Source organism: Elaeis guineensis, chromosome 3 (genome assembly GCF_000442705.2).
Source record: "Elaeis guineensis isolate ETL-2024a chromosome 3, EG11, whole genome shotgun sequence".
Lineage (NCBI taxonomy): Eukaryota > Viridiplantae > Streptophyta > Magnoliopsida > Arecales > Arecaceae > Elaeis > Elaeis guineensis.
In genome coordinates, this window is record NC_025995.2 from 75,102,111 (window position 1) to 75,119,920 (window position 17,810).

The 17,810-nt window shown below is 34.1% G+C and overlaps 1 pseudogene; it reads left to right on the plus strand.

Annotated features, from left to right (window-relative positions):
* The first annotated feature begins 578 nt into the window (after positions 1 to 578).
* The window catches only part of LOC140856239 (uncharacterized), a 64,994-nt pseudogene continuing 47,762 nt past the window's right edge, over positions 579 to 17,810 (plus strand).

Genomic DNA, 17,810 nt, shown 5'->3' on the forward strand with positions numbered 1-17,810 from the left:
ATCTAAATTTTATTTAATAATTTTTTTAAAAAAAAAATTACTTAAAAATATTTTTTTTCTAAATAATTTTTTTCCTAAATGAGCTTTGGACTCAGTCTCCCATGGCCCCTACTCCCAGAATGCCAGTGTCGTCACACACCCCACGCCACCTAGACTCGGCCTCCCATGGCCCCCGCTCCCACGGTGCCGGCACTGTCACAGACCTTGCGCCGCTCAGATTAGATCCCGATTTAGATCCCAATCTGAATCGAGATCTTAATCCGGATCCCGACCTCAATCTAATTCAGATCATAATTTAGATTTTATTTTTATTAATTAAATAATAAAATATTTAATTAATATTTTGTTTTATTTTATTTTATTTTTTTCTTTATTTTTCCCCCTCCCCCTCCTTTTTCTCTTTCCTTCCTCCCAGCCGTCACCCACCCCTCCCCGGCCGACCCCCTCCTCGTTTTGCCATCGACCGTTAGCCGCCCCCTTCTTGGCACCGTCTCCCCCAACTGACCCGCTCCTCGGCCCGATGGTGTCGACGACCGCCCACGGCCCCCTCCCCACCCCCGTCTCGCCTCCAACCGCCCATGGACCCCATCCCGCCCCCGACCGTCGGCTACCCCCTCCCTGGCCCCGTCTCCGACCCCCGACCTCGTGGCATCACCGGCCGGGTCTCCACCCCCCGACCCCCTCCCTGGCCCCATGATACCACCGGCCGCCCCCCTCCCCTCCGCACCCTCGTCTCGCCTCCGACCGCCCCCCGACCACCTCCCCACCGATCGACCCCCTCCCCGGCCTCGTGGTGCCGCTACCCCCCCCCCCCCGCAACCCCCTCCGCCCCCTGGTGGCCCGATCAATAAAAAAAAAGTGGTTTGAAGAACCTTACCTTCGACGGATGGCGACGGCAATGATGATGGTGGTGCGGACAACGGACGGCGGTGACGACAGGCTCACCGACGGGAAGAGAGGGGGGAGAGCACGGAGAGGGAGAGGAAGATGGGAGGGTTCAGGGAGAGCATAGAGAGGGAGTGGGGAGCGGGAAAAAAGAGAGGGGAGGGGAGAAATGGGTTTGACGCGATGGAACGTTGAGTTGATGAAAACTATTAGTGACGAAAAATTTCATCACTAATACAATTATTAATGATATAAATTTTTTTCATCACCAATAATATCTGTCAAAAAGAAATTTTCTGCAAAAAAAAATTCTTGCAAAAAAATTATATTTTCATCGCTAATAATTTCCACAAAAAAAAATAAAATCTCCATTAAAAATTTTTTCCTCTAAAAATTATTAATGATGGAATTTTTATCGTTAATAACTTTATTAGCAATGAAAAAATTATATTCGTCGTCAATATTTTCCATCAAAAAAATATTCATAATAAAAATTAAAAAAAATTATTGATGATGAAAAGCATTTTCATCGTTAATAAGTTTATTGGCAATAAAAATTTTACTTTTATCACTAATAATTCAAAAAAAAAGTTTTTCACTAAAATAATTTTTTTTCTAAAAAAAATTCATCAAAAAAATTATTGACGATAAAAGTTTTCATTGTTAATAACCTTATTAGCAACGTAAATTTAAATTTTATCATAAATAATTTTTGTAAAAAAATATTTCTCCACTAAAAGTATCTTCTCAAGTATATTCCTGAATTCTAGCAGCCTTGGGATATGTTCATGCTAATCAGGATTTATGAAGATTGCAGTTTGTATAGAAGAATGAGATAAATATGAGACAACCATGATATGGATCAATTTGATTCTCCTTGATCACAAAAATAAGGCTAGTTCTCTGATATTCTGTTCCAATCAAATATAATTTATAATTAAAAAAATTAACTAATTAGTTTTACTTTTTTGGTGGCAACACTGTCATGAGTTGATCGAAAGATTTGAATGGACATCCGAACTCAAATTTAATCTATGAGCAGTTAAGACCCTTGAGATCCGATGCAGAAGGAAAATCTTTAGGTGATCTGTTGGCCTTAGTTTCTATATAGAATATGATCTTTTTGATGAAGGATCGACATCAATTGATGGTTCTAGGGATCAGACTGCTGTGGTGCATAATCTGTCGTAGATTAAAACTGCATTTAAGAAGTTACATTTTTCTTTTAAAGATGTTATAAGATTTTATTGTCACAAAAGATTATTGACTAAACTTTTTTAAGATGGTTTAGAAGTAAATAACATAATTTAGTCCATCAAAAAGTTTATAAAATTTTATTTTTTATATAGTTGGAAGTTGACATTTTTTTTGAATCAAATTTCTTGCGTTTAATTTTTTGAGATGGTTTACTCTTAGATCTTAAAGAAGGTTGATTCAGTTGTAGATGAAGAATTTTGTTGCATCATCCAACAAAATCTGGATACTGAGAGAATAATTCTTTCTCAGTATTGGAAGTAATTTTTTTGAAGTTGTGATTTTTTAATTATTAGCGATGAAATTATTTATCATAAATAATAGAGTATTTACAATAAAAATTATTTTTCATTATAAATAGTCAATTATCTATGATGAAAAATTAATTTTTATCGTAAACACTAAGTTATTTATGATGTAAAATTTTTATCATAAATAATCTATAAGTTTTATATTTTTTAATTTTTTTAAAAATATTGATGATAAAAATATTTTTATCATAAATAATTGACTATTTATGATGAAAAAAAATTTCATCTCTAATAATCTATAATTTTTTAAATTTTAAAGTTTTTATTTTTTTAAATATTAGTGATAAAAATATTTCATTATAAATAATTTAATATTTAAAATAGAAACTTTTTTATCATAAATACTTAACTATTTATGACATAATATTTTCATCATAAATAATTTTTAATTTTTGAATTTTTTAAATTTTTTTAAATATTAATGATGAAAATTTTTTATCGTAAATAACTAGTATTTATGATGGAAAAATCTTTTTATTATAAATACTATATTATTTATGATGTAATATTTTTATCATGTATAATCTATAATTTTTGAATTTTTAAAATTTTTTATTTTTTTAAATATTAATGATGAAAATTTTTCATCCTAATTAAGAGAGTATTTGTTATAGAATGATTTTTTTATCATAATTTATTAATTATTTATGATGTAATATTTTTATCATAAATAATCTATAATTTTTAATTTTTTAATTTTTTTTTCAAATATTAGTGATAAAAATTTTTCATCATAATTAAGAGAGTATTTATGATGGAATGATTTTTCATCATAAATAATTAATTATTTATGACATAATAGTTTCATCATAAATAATCTATAATTTTTAAATTTTTTTTATTTTTTTGAATATTAACAATGAAAATTTTTCATCATAAATAATCAATATTTATGATGAGAAATTTTTTTATCATAAATACTATATTATTTATGATGTAATATTTAAGTCATAAATAATTTATAATTTTTAAATTTTAAAAAAATTTATTTTTTTTCAAATATTAATGATGAAAATTTTTCATCATAATTAAAAGAGTATTTATGATGGAACTATATTTTTATCATAAATAATCGATTATTTATGATGTAATATTTTTATTATAAATAATCTATAATTTTTAAATTTTTTAAATTTCTTATTTTTTTAAAATATTAGTGATAAAATTTTTTTATAATAAATAATTGAGTATTTACGATGAAAAGAATTTTCCATTGTAAATACTTGATTATTTATGATAAAAAATTTTCATCATAAATAATTTATAATTTTTTTAATTTTAAAATATTTCATTTTTTTAAATATTAATAATGAAATTTTTTATTAAGAATAATATTATTTTTGATAAAAAATATTTTTTATCATAAATACTTAAATTATTTATGATGAAAATATTTTCATCATGAATGTTTGAAAATTTAAAATTAAAATAAATATTTTATTATTTATGATGAAAATTATCATCATAAATAATAATTATTTACAATAAAATTCTTTTTCCATCGCTAATATAAAAGTATTGGCGATGAAAAATTATTTTCATCTTAAAATTTTATTATTTATGATAAATTTTACTTTTTGTTGTAAATACTTATTATTTATGATAAAAATATTTTATCATAAATAATTTCATCGTAAAAACTCTCTTTTCTTGTAGTGTCATTTGAAATATTTAAATGATTTCGTAATGAAGTAGTGAAATAAATTAAAAAAAGTATTAAGACTCTTCGATCTGATTGAAGGGGTGAATCCCTTTTCAGTAAATTTCTGACATATCTTGGAGAGAATAGAATTCTCTCATAATGGACTCTTCCAGGGACACCATAGTATAATGATGTCTCAAAAAGGAGGAATCGAACTTTATTGGACATAGTTCGATCCATGATAGGGTTTGCAAGTCTGTCGATCTTTTTTTGGAGATATATAATTGAGACAGCCTATTTTGTGCTCAATAATATTTCAAGCAAGTCAGTTAGTAAAACATCATATGAGATATGATCAGGGTGTAGGCTAAACTTCACTTACCTTAAGGTCTGCGGGTGTCTGGCTTATGTCAAATGATTACAAACCGACAAGCTCGGACTTAGGTCTGATAAGTGTAATTTTATAGAGTACCCCAAAGAAATGAAAAAATATTACTTTTACCTCCCTGCTGAACAAAAGATATTTATCAGCAGTAAGGCACACTTTTTGAAAAAAGAGTTCCTTAGTGAAGGAATAAGTGCCTCTAAAGTCAAACTTGATAAAGTTCAATACGTAGAAGAATCAACACCAATGACTAAATCTGAACCAGATTTGATAAGATCAAATCTGAAGCCTAATATATAAATATCCTTAAGATGATCCGGTAGAGTACCGCATCAGTCAGACAGATACCTAGGTTTCTTGGTTTGGGATGGGGATCTTGTTGAGCTCGATGAGAATAATGAAGACCCAGTCACCTATATGGATGCAATGCAGAGGTCCAAATCTGAGAAATGGCTAGAAATCATAAAATCTGAAATGGAGTCCATGAAGATCAACAATGTGTGGATATTGGTTGATCCACCTGAAGGGATAAAATCCATAAGGTGTAAGTGGATCTTCAAAAAGAAAATGGACGCAGACAGAAAGGTGGAGACCTATAAAGCTTATCTGGTTGCCAAGGAATATTGTCAGCATTAGGGTGTTGACTATGATGAGATGTTCTCTCCTGCGGCAATGCTCAAGTCTATTCAAATCATGCTTGCGATAGCGGCATATCTGGACTATGAAGTTTGGCAAATAGATGTGAAGACATCTTTTTTAAATGGAGAGCTAAACAAAGAGGTGTATATGATACAACCTGAAGGATTCACATCTATAGATGAATCCAAGGTGTGCAAGCTTCAGAGATCCATTTATGGATTAAAGCAAGCATCTCGGAGTTGAAACATATATTTTGATAAGGTGATTAGAACTTATGGTTTTGTTAAGAATGAAGAGGAACTCTGCATATATAAGTGGACTAATGATTCAGTAATTGTATTTCTTATTTTGTATGTGGACGATATTCTCTTAATTGAAAAGATATCCCTGCATTATAGAGAATAAAAGTGTGGTTGTCGTCACATTTTTCTATGAAGGATCTGGGAGAAGCAACCTACATCCTAGAGATGAGGATCTATAAAGATAGATCTAAGAGGCTGCTCGGACTCTTCCAATCGACATACATAGATATCATGCTGAAATGGTTCAGCATGGAGAATTTCAAGAAAGGCTATCTTCTGATAGGCCATGGAATTTTTCTCTCGAAGGAGGATTGTCCGACAACCCCTCAAGAGAGAGAGCATATGAGAAGAATTCTATATACCTCGGTAGTGGGTTCTATAATGTACACCATGATATGTACGGGATCGGATGTGGTATATTCACTAGGAGTAGTGAGCATATACCAATCAGATCTGGTGAGAACCATTGGAAGGTTACAAAAACTATCCTTAAGTATTTAAGAAATACTAAGGACCAATGGCTCGTTTATAGAGAATCTGACTTGAAATTCTGATTTCAGTTTTCAGTCAAATCGTGATGATAGCAAAAGCATGTCAAGATATATCTTTATCCTAAATGATGGAGCTGTCTGGGGAAAAAGTTCTAAACAACACACTATGGCCAACTCAGTATGCGAGGTGGAATACATCGCGGCATCCAATGCTGCAAAGGAAGCTGTGTGGCTGAGAAAGTTCATCATCGAGCTTGGAGTGGCATCCTCCATCAATGGTCCAGTTCTATTTTATTATGATAGTACTAGAGCCATAGCTCAGGCAAAGGAGCCGAAAGCACATCAGCAGATGAAGCATATTCTGCATCGCTACCACTTTGTTCGAGAAATCATGAATCGAGATGATGTCGACCTTCAAAAGATCAACGAAAAGGAGAACCTGACTGACCCATTCACTAAAGCCCTTACAGTAAAGGAGTTCGAAGATCACAAAATGAAGATGAGTATACGATACTGTATCAATTGGCTTTAATACAAGTGGGAGTTGTTGAAAAATATGTTTCAAAGTCAATCATCAACCTGTTGATGATTGTGCTAATTAATTGTATATGAATTAATTAATAAAATATTTATTTGATAATTTTCATCATAAGCTTGTACATCTTCTATATCGAACTTTTATGTTATGATGAAAGTCCTTAGGACTATTTTAAATCGATAAAAAAAATTTTATTGTTTAGTCCTTAAATGAGTTCACGACCAAATAATATGCTATTACTAAGATGAAAGATATATCAAGTGTAGGTCATTGTATGTCAAATAGGTTGGTTGTTCTCTTAATCAAAGAGTGTGGAGACGCTGGTATGGCATGCAGATGAAATATAGGAGTACATTTCACTGAATGTGACCAACTCTGGAGTACTCTGCTGTTAAGAGTTATTCCGAAGGGATATGGATATAAGTATCCCTCCGATTTGAGATCACTACGATGACTTGCAAGCAATTCACTGTGCTTTAGTGCCGGACTATCTGAATTTTTAATTCAAGATCGAAAGATTTTTGGATACAGTCAAGTACTTATGAAGTCGATGCGTGAGTCAAGATAGAATTGACTACTCCAAAAGATTGGAGAGAATACTTTGTGTTTCAATTTAGTAAGATCTTGGTTAGGGTAGTCCTTGTGAGGAGTCACAAGATTTATTAGGTTGAGATACATAATAGATGTACTGTTGAGAGTTGACAGTTTAAACTCTAAGTTATTCTAGCATCAAGGGTCAAAGAGATGAATTATATAGTAACTATATCCAAGTAGGTTGTTGAGTGTTGCTTTGCATACGTTCGGCCTATCTGGACATCAGGTATCATTACTAAATGGTTATTCTGATTGATATAGAAATCTATTTCTATGCTACTGACTTAGGTTCAAACCTATGAGATCACACACACTAGAAGTTTTTCTCTGATTAGATGGGTAATCCGAAGAGTCCCACTAGACTAAGACTCTGATGAAGAGTCCCACTAGACGGGGACTCTGCTGAAGAGTTCCACTGGACTGGGACTCTATCGTTAATGAAGGATTAATTAATGATTAGATCATTAATTAACTTAATTTGATTGAGTATTAAAGTCTGGATCAAATCTAATTGAATTGGATTTAATCATGTCAGATCTGATTAGGTTATGAGATTTCCTAATCGATAAGAAAAAAATGATCCTGATTTGATCAGATTTATGACTCAATTAATTTACTGATTTGATTAGATTTAAATTGAGATTATAAGAGTCTAATTAGATTAGATTCATCAAGTTTTATTTTGATTTAATTAGATTGGATTTGATAGAAACCCAATTGGCTAAACCTTAGAGTCCCAAATGAATGGAACTCTCTCCCTTGCGCCTTTCCTTCCCTTCACACCTTATTTCATCGTACAAATTAGTTTGTGTGCTGAAAAATTATGCCAAAATCCTTCTTTTGTCACCTATTAGGGATAGAATTTGGTTGGTTTTAAATTGAATTCAAAAGGTTTGAATTTAAACCTAAAACCCTACCCCTATCCTTTCACACGTTGGCTCCTTGTGAAGGTGTCTATTATGTGTGACCAAAAAGAAGTGTTCCTAATTATTTTTTATGCCTAAAATTCTTTGGTAGGTCTCTCTTTATGTCAGATAAGGGTGAGAAAAAATTAGAGTTAAATTAAACTTCAAAATAGTTTGAATTGCAACAAACTCTATCTCTTATCCTATCTAATCTCATTTGTGCGACAACCATAAATTTTTTGTGCACCAACCACTCTCTAATTTTTACTGTGAGATACTAGAGAGAAAGAGGGGCCGAATACCTTTTTGGGGGCATGAGGTTTGGGTGGGCTTTTATCTTCTTTGGCATGAACAAAGGAGGAGATCTATCTCCTCTCGGATGAGAGACCTAGAATTATTCTAGGGTTTTTGGGTGAGGAAGAAACCAAAAGTGAAGAGTCTTCATTTGATTTTTCTCCACCATCCAGCATCCTCCTCAGATTTATATTCGACATTGAAAAGATTTGAGACGATCGAAGAAGGAGATCAAATCAGATCTGCCATCAGAAGTCGATTGCACGAGCTAGCACTCCCACGGAGGTCTGATCAGTTCGAGGGCTTTGTGTGGACTATCTGTAGAGATCAGATGCTTGTGTGGCTAATCCTAATAGTAGTAGATTAGATCTATTACTGAATGCTGATTTTTGATTTACATGGTTGTTATTTTAGATTCAGATATTTATGCATATAAATTCATATCATAGATCCGTTTGCAGAAGTTTTAAGATTAGATCTTATGTATGTATTTGTAGATTAAATAGTTTAATCTAATATTTTTTTACTGTAAAATTTTTAAAATACATGCATGAAATCCCTGCACATCCCAACACCCATGTCTCAGCTAATCAAAATGCCTCCATGTAAAGAAGTCTATATAATGCAATTAATCAGACATAAATGAAGGTTTAGCATAGGAACAATTTGCAAACTTGCTCCAGAAGGAGCTATATTTCTTTTGGGTTGAATGGTTTTTCCTCAAGCATTGATGATACAAAATATTTTTATTAGAGCATACTAAAAAAAGAAAAATATATTACACTTCCCTTGGCCTAATAAACCTCAATATTTGGCAAAACATTGCCGCTTGTTCCAACTTTTAGTGATATATATTTCAAACTTCTACTTGAAGAAGATAAAATGAATTCACTAGCTAAAAGTGGAACCATTTTTTGTATAAGAGGATAATATCCCATAATGCTTCTTCTCATTTGGTTACAGCCATTCATATATCCCCTTGCATCAAAACTTGCCTACCACTAATTGACCAATAAAATTATATGAGTTGACATGGCAATTTCGTACCCATGGAAGCAAACTTGGTTTTAAGATTTTGTCTCCCTAGAAATTTCAAATTCTTTTGTCAGACTTTCTATAAAGCAGTAGTTGCAAGTACAATTGGGCAAATAAAAGTAGAACAAGTTGGTTAGGTGCAATTGTTATAGATCATTTATCACAGCCTCTATGGCCTCAAGTCCTAATGTCTCTACTTGCAAAACCCTCCAACTTTTATGCCTTTCAAGTTTGTCACTAACAAAGAATAGCATTGCAAGAACACCAATAAGTCTAGCGATCTCGAGTAATTCTCTTGGTGCATTACAAGTCCATTTATCATATAAGTTTTCCATCTCGTCTGTGATTTCAGTTAATATCAGCATTGGTACTCATGATATACGCAAAAAAAATCTTAGTTCTTATTTATCTCAACTACGATAAACTGAAGTACACATCCAGCAATATCACTAAATGGGTTGCATTTATTTTAGCTGGTTGACAACTTTCTTATTAAAGGATAAGGTCTCGCATTTGGCTAGTGATGGTACTTGAACCATAGATCTCGAGGAAAATTGAAGCAAAAAAAAAAAGCCTGAAAAATAGATACAGGATCAACACATATCAGGTCAAGATTTTCCCAATCACTACATACTACTTTAAATGAACTTTTTTTAGTTAATAAATTTTAGATCAATGTCTAAAACAATGGTTGCTAATCTTAGTTGGACTATGTTGGTTGATTCTTTTCAATATCTCAGTTCCTACACACTAAACCTCGAAAAAATAATGTTATTTCTTTGTCAATTCTTCTCAATATCATTTGCCGATATGAGCTGAGATATCGAATTATCTAGATATTGGCAATGATCAACAAATCTCATATTGGGAACTTTCAATAACTTTGTCCAACTTTATCTGTAATCAATTTTGCCTCCCATATGGGCTGCTCAATCACCTATCAGAAAAGCTCAGCAAGCTTGTCACTCCCAAAGTTGAACATCAAATGAATAGTTGAGCATTTGTTACAAGAAAATTGGACCACACATAAACCATAAATGAGTAATTGAATTTCCTCGAAAGGTGCATGGTTTAAATTTATCCTTCCATCAAGCTGCATGCATGGATATCGATAGGGAGGGAAGCCCAGGGAAAGAGACGCAGACATTGTTTGGTGGCTGAAAGTGTCAATGACGTGCAAGACTTCAACAGCATCTAGCCGTACAGCAAAGAGATGCCTTCAAAACAAGCAAATAGTGATGTGGATAGAGGCGTGAATTGAGCTCCTATTATTTATTGGAATTATGTTGGCATTTTGTTCGCCAATGCAACAAGTTTTTGACTGCTTTGTGGCTCTAAAGAGGCCATTTTGCTGAGTATACTATTCTGTCCTGTTGCTTGTGGCTGGTGTTGGTTTCTCTCTCTCTCTCCCTCTCTCTCTCTCTATATATATATATAATAGATAGATAGATACATAAATAGATATATAGGTATGTGTATAAATATGAGATTTCCTTCACTGGCGTTAATGACGACATGAAGGGAGGCATCCCATTCTAGAGAGGTGGTTGTCAATGGAAACACAGTGCTTGAAGTTATTTTATGGTTGAATAAATTATAATTTTATTTAAAAATTATACTTGCTTCATTAATTCTTATTGGTCAAGGATTTCTATTGCTTCATTTCCACGGCTATTATGAGCAGTTGTATTAGACGGGATAAAATGGCTAAGACAGCAAAAAATGGTCGTTGTGGGATATTTAATGAAAAGATTTGATTATTGCAGTTGACTAATAATCATATGACTGTATATCATAATATATTCAATTCAAGTTGTAGGATGTTCCTGTAGCACAGGTATGTGGCTTGAAGTTTGTTTCATGGCAGGAATGCATGCATAGCTCAGAACTATGAATTTTCTCTTATCAGCAGATTTAACCTAGGACTCTATATTGAGACTGATGTTTATGTTAGGCCTGAGCACCTGGCCTAAAACTAGCCTAATGATATAAGGCCCAACCAGACTGGAATCTTGTACCAAAAGAAACAGACTGGAATCTGGGGAGAAACACGCATGCTCCCAGAGAGAGAGAGAGGGGTTGGGGGACAAGATACTTTTAGCTGGAGTTTGGTCACCCAAATAGGGTTAGTTCGGTGATCATAGATCCCTAATAATTATTATCATTAGGTAGTTTGATCCTGATAATTTAAGGGGGTGTTTGGTTCGTAACCATAATCGAAATGGGAATGGAAATCGAAATGGTTTGGAATCAGAATTGAAATGGCCAAATCCTCTGAAGCATTTGGTTTGTGTCTGGAATCGAAATTGGAATAGAAATTTGAATCCATAGAGGAGAGTAGGGATTGAGTTCTATATAGATTAAGCCATTCCCATCCATCCTAGAATCGAAATCAGAATGGGACTCCTCCCAACCAAATGGTTGGAATGGGAGTCATCCATTCTGATTTCGATTCTAGACCCCCACTACTCTCAACCAAACACTCCCTAAGATCATTGCATTTGGTATACCATATTTTAGTAATTGAAGATCCTTATGTACGTATCTACAATTAACCTTTTTGGCATACGATAGAATCCAATATCACTAACCATGTAATGCTAAACTACCTTTGATATATTTCACATATTTTAATTGAGGCTAAAGGGATTGGGGGAAGGGGGTTCCGGTCTGATTGAGGGGTATTTTTGTTCCAAAATTTCAGCTCAACATCATTGCCCTAGGGTGATCTTAGAAATCGATCCTCAAGGATAAGTTTAGTATCATCAGATTAGACAGTGATTTTTGAAGTATGGGTGATTTGGGATTGCTACTATGAAGGATTACTTAGGCACAACCAAACATGATAATTTTGTCACCTCTACTTACATCACTGTTGATCTTAAAGTCATTAACTCGTACAATAATACCACCTTCAAGCCATATAGCAGGGTGCCTAAAAATTTTTGAATTTTAAGAGCTCTCTTTCACACATATAGAATGCATTGGATCCTAGCTATAGATTTTTCTTTTTCTTTTCTTTCTTTTTTTTTTTTTTGTAAAGAAGGTGACAAAGATCTTCATGGTGAAAGTTAAGACTTGGACCTAGGTTGATAGAACTCACAAGCCTAGCTATTGTAGAGGAAAGTGTTGGAGAGAAATAGAGAGTTTGAGTTAGACAAGTAGAAGGCCTTGGTTAAGGTTTGGACCCAATCATTTATATATATCAATTTTTATACCTTCCACTAATTATTATATATGAGACCAAACCTTGTGGAGGATACTTAACATTCTCTCCCTTCATGCCTGTGCTAATTTTAACTTAGCCCTTGAGTCCAATCTAGTATACTTTGATCAAACTTTGCTTCATCAAGTGCCTTTTATCACTTGATGCACTATGACCTCTATGTCTCAACTCAAACAACCTATATATCACATTATTTATGAAAATTACAATTTTAGCACTTTTTGTAGGCTCAAATTTTGTCTACAATCATCAACCATCGAATTTGATACCACTTGTTAGAGAGAAATAAGGATTTAGAGTCCAATCATGAGAAAGCCTTGATTTACATACTAGAACCTCATTCAACTTAAAAGTTTAATTAAGCCATTATGTTTTGGCCATAGTCATCTATGTCAATTCATCTCCTACTAATTATTCAATGTGGAAGGAAATATCAAACATGATGGTTAATGGAAAGGCACTACAATATCAACTTTTTGTAGATTAGAAAGGACCTTGATGAAGTTGTTAGTCCAAAGGATCCTAGTAGTGTACTCAATGACTTTTCTCAAGAGCCAATTAGCTATTAATTAAATTGGCATCCTAGCTATACATGAAAATATAGCAATTAAAAAAAGTATATGAGGAAGATCCCTAAGGATGAATCACTATGTCAGTTGATGTCAAGTCAATCAGTCGATGAATACCTTTTAATCTCCCATCCATTAGTCAAGTAGCTAAGCAAACACCTTTCCATGTCAGAAGCCCCCTTCTTGCTTCCTCCCTTGACTCTCTTGTTGCCTCTTCTCTCTCTCTCTCTTCCTCACTCTCTACTCTCCCTATATCTATGTTATCTTGCAGGATACCACCATTCTATTGCACATTATACCCACACTCAATATTTTTTTCCTCTTTACCTCCCCGATCTCCTCTCCTCTTCTCATCTTCTCTTTCTCTTTTGGTTTCATCACTTTATAGCCCACCATTATTCTATTCTCTCTAGTATTCACCTCTCCTTGGATGCACCTTCCAAGATGCCCGAGCCTCCATGCTCCTTTTCCCCTTTTTTGTGCTCTTCTTTATGGGCCTAGCAATGCTAATGCCATATAATCACAAGATGAAAATATGGTTGTTACTCTATTTACAAGCTAAAAATATAGTACTATTATTATGTTGTTATAGGCTAAATATATCGCACTATTATTGTTTGCAAAAAATATTTCACTATTATTGCCCTATCATGAGTGGAAAATATCTTAAGTTAGTCATTGTGTACTCTTGGAAAATCATTTTAACCATATCAAAGTGTTATAATATGAAAATGAATCATTTATTTCAACAATGGTTGAATAAAATTATGATTTTGGTTGCATGATATGCACTGATACATTATCACATGTTGATTAATAGTTGATGTGATATTCGAGCACTAGTTAACTAGATTGAGAAATTCATTCTAATGATACTTTAACCATAGTTTAGTTGTTACATTATTGTGGGATGCTTGTTATGAATTATCATTAATTAGGATTGTTACCATTTTCGATTTTTGAATATTCTTGTAGTTGGACTATATATGATTGTCTATTAATGATGGTATTTAGTTGTTTTATTTTGAAATGGTATTTAGATTGTATATCTTTTCTAGCATTATTGACATTTGTATAGGCTCCAAGGCCTTGCATTTTTGGCAAGGCCATGCATGCCCTAAGTTATATGCAACTATTTTGCATTCTCTGCTTGTGGGTATGGGGCATTGCACCATTTAAGTTTCATATATAAAAATAACTATATTTTGATAGTATCATCAAGTAGTGGCTTATTAAATTCTTATTTTCATCATCAGGATTAGTTAACAGAATATTAGTAGTTTCATGGCCACAATCAATCTTTTGGAGTGCTTCATAACAATGTTTGCAATCTTGATACAGGATTATATCAGTTAGATATTTGTATGGAGCTATACTAAGCCAAACCATACTGACACTACATAATATCAGTTTGGTACCAGTTCATTGTCTTTACCTTTTACCTTTTTAATTTTTTTATTTTAGAATTATTTTAAGGTTTGGTATTGGTTTGGTTCTTTAATGTTATTTATTTCATTGTAGTTCTAGGAGGCCATGTGATTGAATAGATGAAAATGTAATAATTAAGTAATAATTAAATAAAAATTGTATATGTTTAAGGTTGAATATAAAAATATCAAATTGATTTGGAGCACAAAATGCATACCAATATCTAGTCTCTCATGGAATATCTATGTCGCTAATAAATATTAGAATCTTGATCGTAGTCGAGGCTTTGGACATGACTCTAACCTAAATACTGTGTCCACCCTATATGCAATAATATGAGCCTCCTAGATGGCCACCTTGATATCAATCCTCCATTTGATTCTATGCAAGCCATCCCACTCCTAAATGAGAGAAAGAATCTAACAATAAAATAATTTGGTTGAGATTGTGAAGGATAGTAGTCACTTAGATATGATGGTGAGATGAAGGACATGTATATAGATCATACCTTGATAATGTAGAAAATGATCTTACATACTATAAAGCTCCAAATACATCTAGAGACCTTGCTCTATGTGCTATTTTATAAGCTGTATCAATTTCATGTCATGAACTACCCCAAAACCTATCTTCTATATGCTATCATATCCTCATGGGCCTTATGATGTATGTCATGGTCTATGTCCTGTATACAATGAGTGAAACATGTCCCACCAGTGAATTTACTTAGATTCAGTAGATCTAAGTTGTTTACATGTCCACTACATTCAATTCTACCTTCTCTACCCTGAGATGCATCCATGCTCAAACTATCATTAATTAGCATCATTCTTGTATAGTACAACAATCTAGGATACTAGTCATTTGAGGACTTAATGGCCTAAGAATTTGAGTGAACGAGCTCTTTATCAAACCCCTTCAACAAATATGTAGCCTTCTTTCTTTTTTCTCTTTTGTTATTTTGAGAAATTACTCTCTTCTTAGCTATCTCTTTCTGCCTAGCTCTACTAGGTGGCTTGAATAGGCTCACTACTCTAACTAGCCCTACCTCCCTAATTAGACTGGATTTTCATATTGATCTCTTCCAAATATTTTTTAGTCATATCTTTAGGTGGATGGCTCAACATAAAGCCTTCTGATCCTAATTGGCTCTTTTTATGCTTCATAGTTTCTCCTGTTGCTAGGTATCTACTAATTATGATATGATGTGTGCTACTCTACCCCTTGCTCTATATTTATCCTAGCGACATTTGCTATGATACTTGCTAGTTAAGGAAGCTGGCTCATCAAGCTCTGGCTACTATTACTAGCCTTCAAGTCAACAATCATGGGATCCTTGTCGTCACACACAAAGTCATTAGTAGATTTGGATCATAGATTATAGTACCCATATATCAAGTTATTTAGACTCTTCTTTGATAGGTGGTTCCACTATTCATTATATATTAGGAAGAAGGTTGACTGTTGTAGCTAATAGACAATATTGCTTGCGAGAGGATTTGAATTGTTAACCTCCTAAATTTTCAAATGATAGTCTAAAATAGAATCACCATTCAATTGCAAATGCAATTAAGCAAATTGGATATAAGACACTCTTGACCTAAATTGTTAGATCAATTAGTGTTGGTGTTTAGAAATATCCGGATTCATGTTCTTCACTTCCCACAATTGCCTTCTCACCAAAGCTATGGGAGCCCTCTCTAAGAGATTCTTTATAAAATGTACTTGAAATTTGAAATTATATATCTATTTGAACTAACAAAATATTATTCTCAATGCCCATGCAACTTAAGTTACCTTCTTTAGATGTTTGGCAATAATAAGCACATCCAGCTCTATCTTGTAGATGACAATGGCATAAGGCAATAGTTCCTCATCCATATTCATTTGTTGGACACTATATTGGAACTATCAATCAAGATAATAGGCTGCCAAGACATATAACTAATCTAATTAACAAATAAAAGATTGCATGATTATATTTTACATATAAGAATAAATAAGTATTAAGGATTGAACTTTGATTACATACAAGATGTAACTACTTGTCCATCTAGTAGACTGACCCCTCCTCAATGATGCCAGCATACTTGTTAGCTTACTTCGTATTTGCTTGCATGATCTTGCCTTTGACAATCATCATAATATGATAAAAGAAGCCCATCTAGAGATACATCCTAATATGTACACGGTCTTGCACACTTGATACAAGGAGGTCATTGCCTTAGCTACTTTCTCAATCCATTTTTAGGATTGCTAACTTATCACTAGTCCCTCCACATGACTCTCTTTCATTCCACTACAAGCATACCTATTCTTTTTGTTGTGATCCAGGTGGTGTGCCCAAGGCCCAGGGGACCAAGGCTAAGGCCAAGGTCCATCATTCATGAGGGCTTCATGGAGACTCTAGGGCTAGTTGGGCCCTAGGTTGAAAGGCTGTGGGCCTTTCGGGTTCTTGAGGTCTAGGTTATGTGGGCTTCAAGGGACCAACTCTTTATGGGCCAGGTTTGGACCTAGGATAGGTGAGATTAGGTCGAGTCATAGGTGTACATGGGCTTGGGTTAACCTAATCTCCCATAGAGTTGGTCAAGGAAGTTTTGGGTTTGGGTCACTTGACCCGGTGTTTATATATACATGTACTTGTATAGGTTTGATCAAGCCAAAAAAATAGACAACTCTTTCTCTCAAGTCTCTCTCTCTCTCTTCTCCCTCTCTCTCCAGCCATCTTCCATGCCCCAGGAGCAAGAAACCCTAGCGTTTCTTGCCGCCAGTCCATAAAAGGAAAGAAAGGAAGGGAGGCGCTAGCCTCTTCCCCCTTGCAGCCGCTAGCCATTTCTTCTCCCCCCTCTCTTGCAGTCATCCAAACACCAGGTTTAGGACCTGAAATCTCTTGAGAAGAGGTTGGTACAAGTTTCTCTCAGATCTAGAATTGATCTGAGGTCGTTTGAGGCACGGGTGAGATCTCCATCAATAGATCTACAGGAAAGGCTGCAGTAGGCAGATCTGCGAGGTCTGTCTTCATCTATCTTCTTCCCCATCTAAAATATCCTGATTTGAGATCTATAAATTGGAGGACCTTGATCCAGCTCTGATCTAGTTGGGTACCAGATCTTGGATTTTTTTGAGGTGGTTTCAAAGGTGTTCTTCATCTGGAATGAAAGGCTGATGAAGAAGATAGCAACCAGGCTGATTTCGTTAAGAGCCTTGGATCATGTCCAGAAGTCTCCAGATCTATTCGTTGCTGGTTCTGCTACACCAAAGGTCCATGAGAGGAGCCGAGATCATGCTCCCATAGTTGGTATCAGAGCCACG